This window comes from Chelonoidis abingdonii, chromosome 1 (assembly GCF_003597395.2).
Source record: "Chelonoidis abingdonii isolate Lonesome George chromosome 1, CheloAbing_2.0, whole genome shotgun sequence".
Classification (NCBI taxonomy): Eukaryota; Metazoa; Chordata; order Testudines; family Testudinidae; genus Chelonoidis; species Chelonoidis abingdonii.
In genome coordinates, this window is record NC_133769.1 from 16,571,597 (window position 1) to 16,577,503 (window position 5,907).

Genomic DNA, 5,907 nt, shown 5'->3' on the forward strand with positions numbered 1-5,907 from the left:
TGGATTTGTGTAGGGTTTTTTTGTTTTTTGTTTTTTTTTTATCGTGGAGCTTTTAATATGAACCTTGTGAGCTTGGAGTGAGGAATCTTTGGCCTCTTTAGGTTTTCAAGTTCTGTTTTACACATCTGGAGAAGATTGCAGCCTGCTGGACATTGCAGTTAGAATAATTAGTGGTGGAAACAAGACCTCCCATGGCCAGGTACAGTATTTCAAGCAGGCGCTGACCTTTGCTATCATGCACCCTGAGCAGGGAGGAGTGGGAATGATGCTCCCTCATTTACCTGTACTGCAGAGACAGTGGAATATTGAATGCTTGTTGAAGTCATAGGAATAGTGATTCCTGCGTGCTCAGCAGCCAGGCTGTCCTTCCAGTGTGCCTTAGCCCTGTTCTGGAGAGACATTTCCAGGGTTTGGAGGGTCGCTCGCTTTTCTTGCTTATTTAAATCCTTGACCTCTCTGCAGAGGATGCTGATTACCGCCAGTGATGGGAGCGGTTTTTGTGGTAAAGGACAGTTGTCCCAGTAGGAACTGGAGTTAGATCACTCACACACAACGCAGGCCACCAGAAAGCCTTGACATGGTGACAGCTTTTAGTCGCTGCTGACCTGGGCTGGGTTCAAACTTTTTAGCAATGGGAGAGGCTTTCTCTCCCATTACCAGTCCCATCAGATCTTCTGAACAGTGACATTTTTATGATGTGGACTTGTATGTGCTCAGACTCCGTGGTGATAAGAATCTGAATCATTCAGAATCCATCCCTTACAAACTCTTGAAGTACGACTGAGTTTCATTTAGCAGGTTGGTGCTTATTTGAGTCCTGATCCTCACTGTGAAGGGGGCAAGGGAAATGTGGTTTTAGAAAACAGTTGTTTCCTCCAAATTCATTGTGCTGTGAGGCACTGATCCTTTGTGTCTAGTTCTGCTTTCAGAAAACTTAGCAGAGCTTCTGGAGGAATCTCCTGGCCCTTCTGTAGTCTCTGGAGTTTTAAGTGCCTCTTTGGTCAGAGTAATTCTTCAGTCTGAAGTATGGGAACCCAAGAGAAAACACAGAGAGCTTTGAGGGTTTAGAAGCAATAAAAGCAAGAGCCAGTGAAAAGAGCTTAGGGAAAGGGCTTTAGAGAACAGATTGGGTTTTGTGGGGAGGAGTTGGGCAGTTGTCAAGAGAGCACACTAGGAAGCCTGGTTAATAACGAGCCTGGTGGGTTTTGTACACACACACACACAGCCCGTGGAGAGGGTTTAGTGCAACAGGAAATATTTATAACACCACAACTTTATCCTCCCAGATGGTTTGTTGATCTGTTCCTACCTCTTTAGCTTGACCTTAGTTTTGAACTCTCTAAATAATTTAGGAACATTATAGTCCCTGATTGAAAAGAACTGTACTTTGCCTGGAAAGGTACAGTAAGTAAATAGCCCTGGAAGGATTTAAGGCAGAATGATGATATTTGCATTAGTGGGAACCAGATTCACTTAGGGATTTATAACACCATTAGCTAGCTCTCCCGTCCCATTCAGGAATTACCAGGATTGTTTTAACATTGCAGCAGCTAATAGTTTAAATGGGGATGTTCCTCCTGGAGGGACCTGAGTTTTGTATGTGACTGTTGCCTTGGTCTAATCAGATTTTAGCAGGAATGTAATTTAAGCAATGTCTCCTTGCTGACAGCCCCAAAAATACGGCCCTCCCAGTCAAACGGATCCCGTGACAGAATATCTTGCATCCCTTGCAGCTTATGGAATGGCACCATATTGAGAGCCTAGAAACTGAAAAATACTTTCTCACGGCATTTTTATGTAAGAGCTTCCAGCTGTCCCGAGTGTTCGAGCCAGCTTCAGTCCCTGGAGTGTCACTATGGGAACATGGCAACTGCTTTTATCACAGAGTTGAGGCTCCTTGCAGCTGGACTGGCCCAAATCACAGCTTCTAGACTGTGTTGAAATAGTTAACGGTATCTCTCTGGAAAAAAAAAAAATCCAGCTTGAATAGTTTGAGAGGGTGGATGTAGCCAACAAGAATCAGCAGCCATTAAGCTGTTCCACAGGTTGGAAGGACATAGTATGTTTGGAGTTAGAGGTCTGGGGTTTTCCTCTGGATTTCGCCGGATGCCTGTATATTTCTAAGATGTTTTTGACCGTTTTTGCATTAGCAGGAAACTCTCTTACTCAGAGGAGGCCTTGATCTTGTAGCCTTAGAAAGAAAGATGGGCTTGTAGCGAAAGCTCTAGACTGGAGCTCAGATCTGGGTTCAGATCCTGACTTTGCTACCAGGCATCTTGTACTTCAGGCAGATCACTTAATCTCTGTGCCTCAGTTCCTCATCTACTGTCAGTCAGTCCTGCCTCTTGATTTTATGAACTCTTCATGGCAGTGACACTCACTATGTTTGTCCAGTGCCTAGCACACTGGGGTTCTCATTTGGTTTGAGGCTTCTGGGCACTACCATAATGTATATAAAGTGTAGCCCTTACACACACACACGCGCACACACACACGAAACCTGGATATGAATGCCCCCACTTAAGACAACCTGTTAATCATGGGAGTAAGGGTTGCAGGATAGGGCCTTTAATGTAGCCAGGGTATTTTCATATGAATACCTCTGGTCTCTAGGAGCAGCAGGGCTAATGATGAGGCGAGATTCATACACCAACCACAAACCTCCACCAGGGCCGTGGGTGACTTTCCATCTCCATCCATTCCTCTCTATAGACAGAGATGTATGCAATGCTTTTGGGTGGTGAGAGAAACAACCGTAAGGGCTTAGGGGCAGGGGCATCTGTTACTGGGTTTGGACGGTCACCAGCGCAAGAGCAGTTTCCAGCAGCAGGTCATGCGTCTCTGCTTCAGATTTCACTCTGCTCTGAAGATGCCTCCTGCCAGTTGGATAATTCATAGCTCTGTTTTCCTATTGGTTTTCCTACTGGTCGGGTAGCTTGGCTCTCCAAGTTCAAGCGCAGAACTGTCCTTCAACCCTTCCTGGCCTCAGTAGTCTTTCTGACCTAGAATTGCTTATTAATCCTTCATCCCACCCTGGCTACAGCTGTCACCTCTGAGCAGCTTCCTTCCCAGGTCCGTCTCTGTTTTGGCTGTCTCTAAGCTTTGGTCTACACTACGAGTTTGGGTCGAATTTAGCAGCGTTATATCGATTTTACCCTGCACCCATCCACATGACGCAGCCATTTCTGTCAACTTAAAGGACTCTTAAAACCAATTTTGGTACTCGTACCTGACGAGGGGTTTAGCGCTGAAATCAACCTTGCTGGGTCCAATTTGGGGTAGTGTGGATGCAATTTGACGGTATTGGCCTCCGGGAGCTATCCCAGAGTGTGCTCCGTTCTGACCGCTCTGGACAGCACTCTCAATTCCAATGCACTGGCCAGGTAGACAGGAAAAGCCCTGCGAACTTTTGAATTTCATTTCCTGTTTGCCCAGCGTCGCGAACTGATCAGCACAGGTGACCATGCAGTCCCAGAATCGCAAAAGAGCTCCAGCATGGACCATATGGGAGATACTGGATCTGATTGCTGTATCGGGAGATGAATCCGTGCTATCTGAACTCTGTTCCAAAAGACGAAATGCCGGAATATTTGGAAAAATCTCAAAGGGCATGAAGGACAGAAGCCATAACAGACCTGCAGCAGTGCCGCGTGAAACTTAGAGCTGAGGCAAGCCTACCAAAAAACAGAGGCAAACAGTCACTCTGAGGCAGAGCCCCAGACATGCTGCTTCTATGATGAGCTGCATGCCATTCTAGGGGGTGCCCCTACAACTACCCCACCCCTGTACTTTGACGCCGTCAATGGACTGTCATGCAACAGATGCGGATTTAGGGGAAGAGGAAGAGGAGGACGTTGAAGTTAGTGCACAGCAAGGAAGTGGAGAAAACATTTTCCCCAACAGCCAGGAACTGTTTATCACCCTGGAGCCAATACCCTCTCAACCCACCCAAGGTAAGCTCATGGACCTTGAAGGCAGCGAAGGCACATCTGGTGAGTGTACCTTTGTAAATATTGTACTTAGTTTAAAAGCAAGTGTGTTTAGTGATTAATTTGCCCTGAAGACTTGAGTTGCATTCGTGGCTAGTACAGCTACTGGAAAAGTCTGTTAATATGTATAGGGATGGAGCGGAAATCCTCCAGGGACATCTCAGTGAAGCTCTCCTGGATGTACTCCCAAAGCATTTGCAAAAGATTTCTGGGGAGGGCAGCCTTATTCCATCCTCCATTACCACGCCAGGCCAGTAGCACGTAGTCTGGAATCATTGCATAACAAAGCATGGCAGCGTATGGTGTTTGCTGGCATTCAAGCAACATCCATTCTTTCTCTCTCTGTGTTATCCTCAGGAGAGTGACATCATTCATGGTCATCTGGTTGAAATCGGGGAATTTTATCAAGGGGACATTCAGAGATGGCCGTTCCTGCTGGGCTGTTTGCCTGTGGGTGAACAGAAATCATCCCCAATGTTAGCCCACATGGTGGGGGGATTGGTGAAGCGATCATCCCAGAGAATAGAGGGGTGGAGGGCTTTTGTTGGGTTAGTGCTGCATGTTAACCCGAAAACCTCAGCCCCTCCTTTTAAATGGCCAACCCATTTTAAATGGCCAACCCAACGGGTGCTTGGTATGGGACATGAGGGCACTGCTGCTTGAAACCATTCCAAAATGTTATGAAGGTTAAAGAAGCCAAAAGACTGTGGCTTACCATGGCTGCCTGCAAGCCGAATTCTGTTGCCCGCAGGCCCTGCATGTCTGATTTCTCACACCAAACCAGCAGGCCCTCAATATGAGAGTCAAAATGCGACTTTGTAAAGAAAGCACACGTGCTGTGTAATGTTAACAGCTTGGTTCGCCGTGGAAGAGTCTACCCATTGTTCTCTAAAATGTGTCTTTTTTAAATACTACTCTCCTTTCTTTTCCTCCTGCAGTTGCAAATGTTTCAACACTCCCCCATCATCTCCATCCCAGAGGCTATCGAAGATAAGAAAGTGAAAAAAACACACTCGTGATGACATGTTCTCTGAGCTCATGCAGTTCTCCCACACTGAAAGAGCCCAGCAGAATGCATGGAGGCAGACAATGTTAGAGTGCAGGAAAGCACAAAATGAACGCGAGGACAGGAGGGACCAGCGAGAGGAGATGTGGCATCAGTGTGATGAAAGGAGGCATGAAGCAATCCTCAGACTACTCGAGGATCAAACTCATATTCTCTGGCGTATTGTTGAGCAGGACAGGCAGCAGGAGGAACACAGACCACTGCTGCAACCCCTGTGTGACCAACCATCCTTCTCCCCAAGTTCCCTAGTCTCCTCACCCAGATACCTAAGAACATGGTGGGGGGGCCTCTGGCCACCCAACCACTCCACCCCAGAGGACTTCCCAAGCAACAGAAAGCTGGGATTCAATAAGTTTTGAAGTGCAGTGGCGCCTTGTCCTTCCTTCCTCCCCTCCTCCACCACCGCACCCGGTGCTTCCCTCCTCCCCTGCCCCTCCCGGGCTACCTTGGCAGTTATCCCCCCATTTGTGTGACAAAGTAATAAAGAATGTATGAATTTTGAACAACAATGACTTTATTGCTTCTGCAAGTGGTGATCAACTGGGGAGGGGAGAGTGGTTTATTTACAGGGAAATGGAGTGAACCAAGGGGGCAGGTTTTTATCAAGGAGAAACAAACAGAACTTTCACACCGTAGCCCCCTGACCAGTCATGAAACTGGTTTTCAAAAGCTGCTCTGATGCACACTGTGCATTGCTGTGCTCTTCTAACTGCCCTGGTGTCTGGCTGTGTGTAATCAGCAGCCAGGCGATTTGCCTCAACTTCCCACCCTGCCATAAACGTCTCCCCCCTTACAGATATTGTGGAACGCACAGCGAGCACTAATAACGATGGGAATATTGGTTTCAGTGAG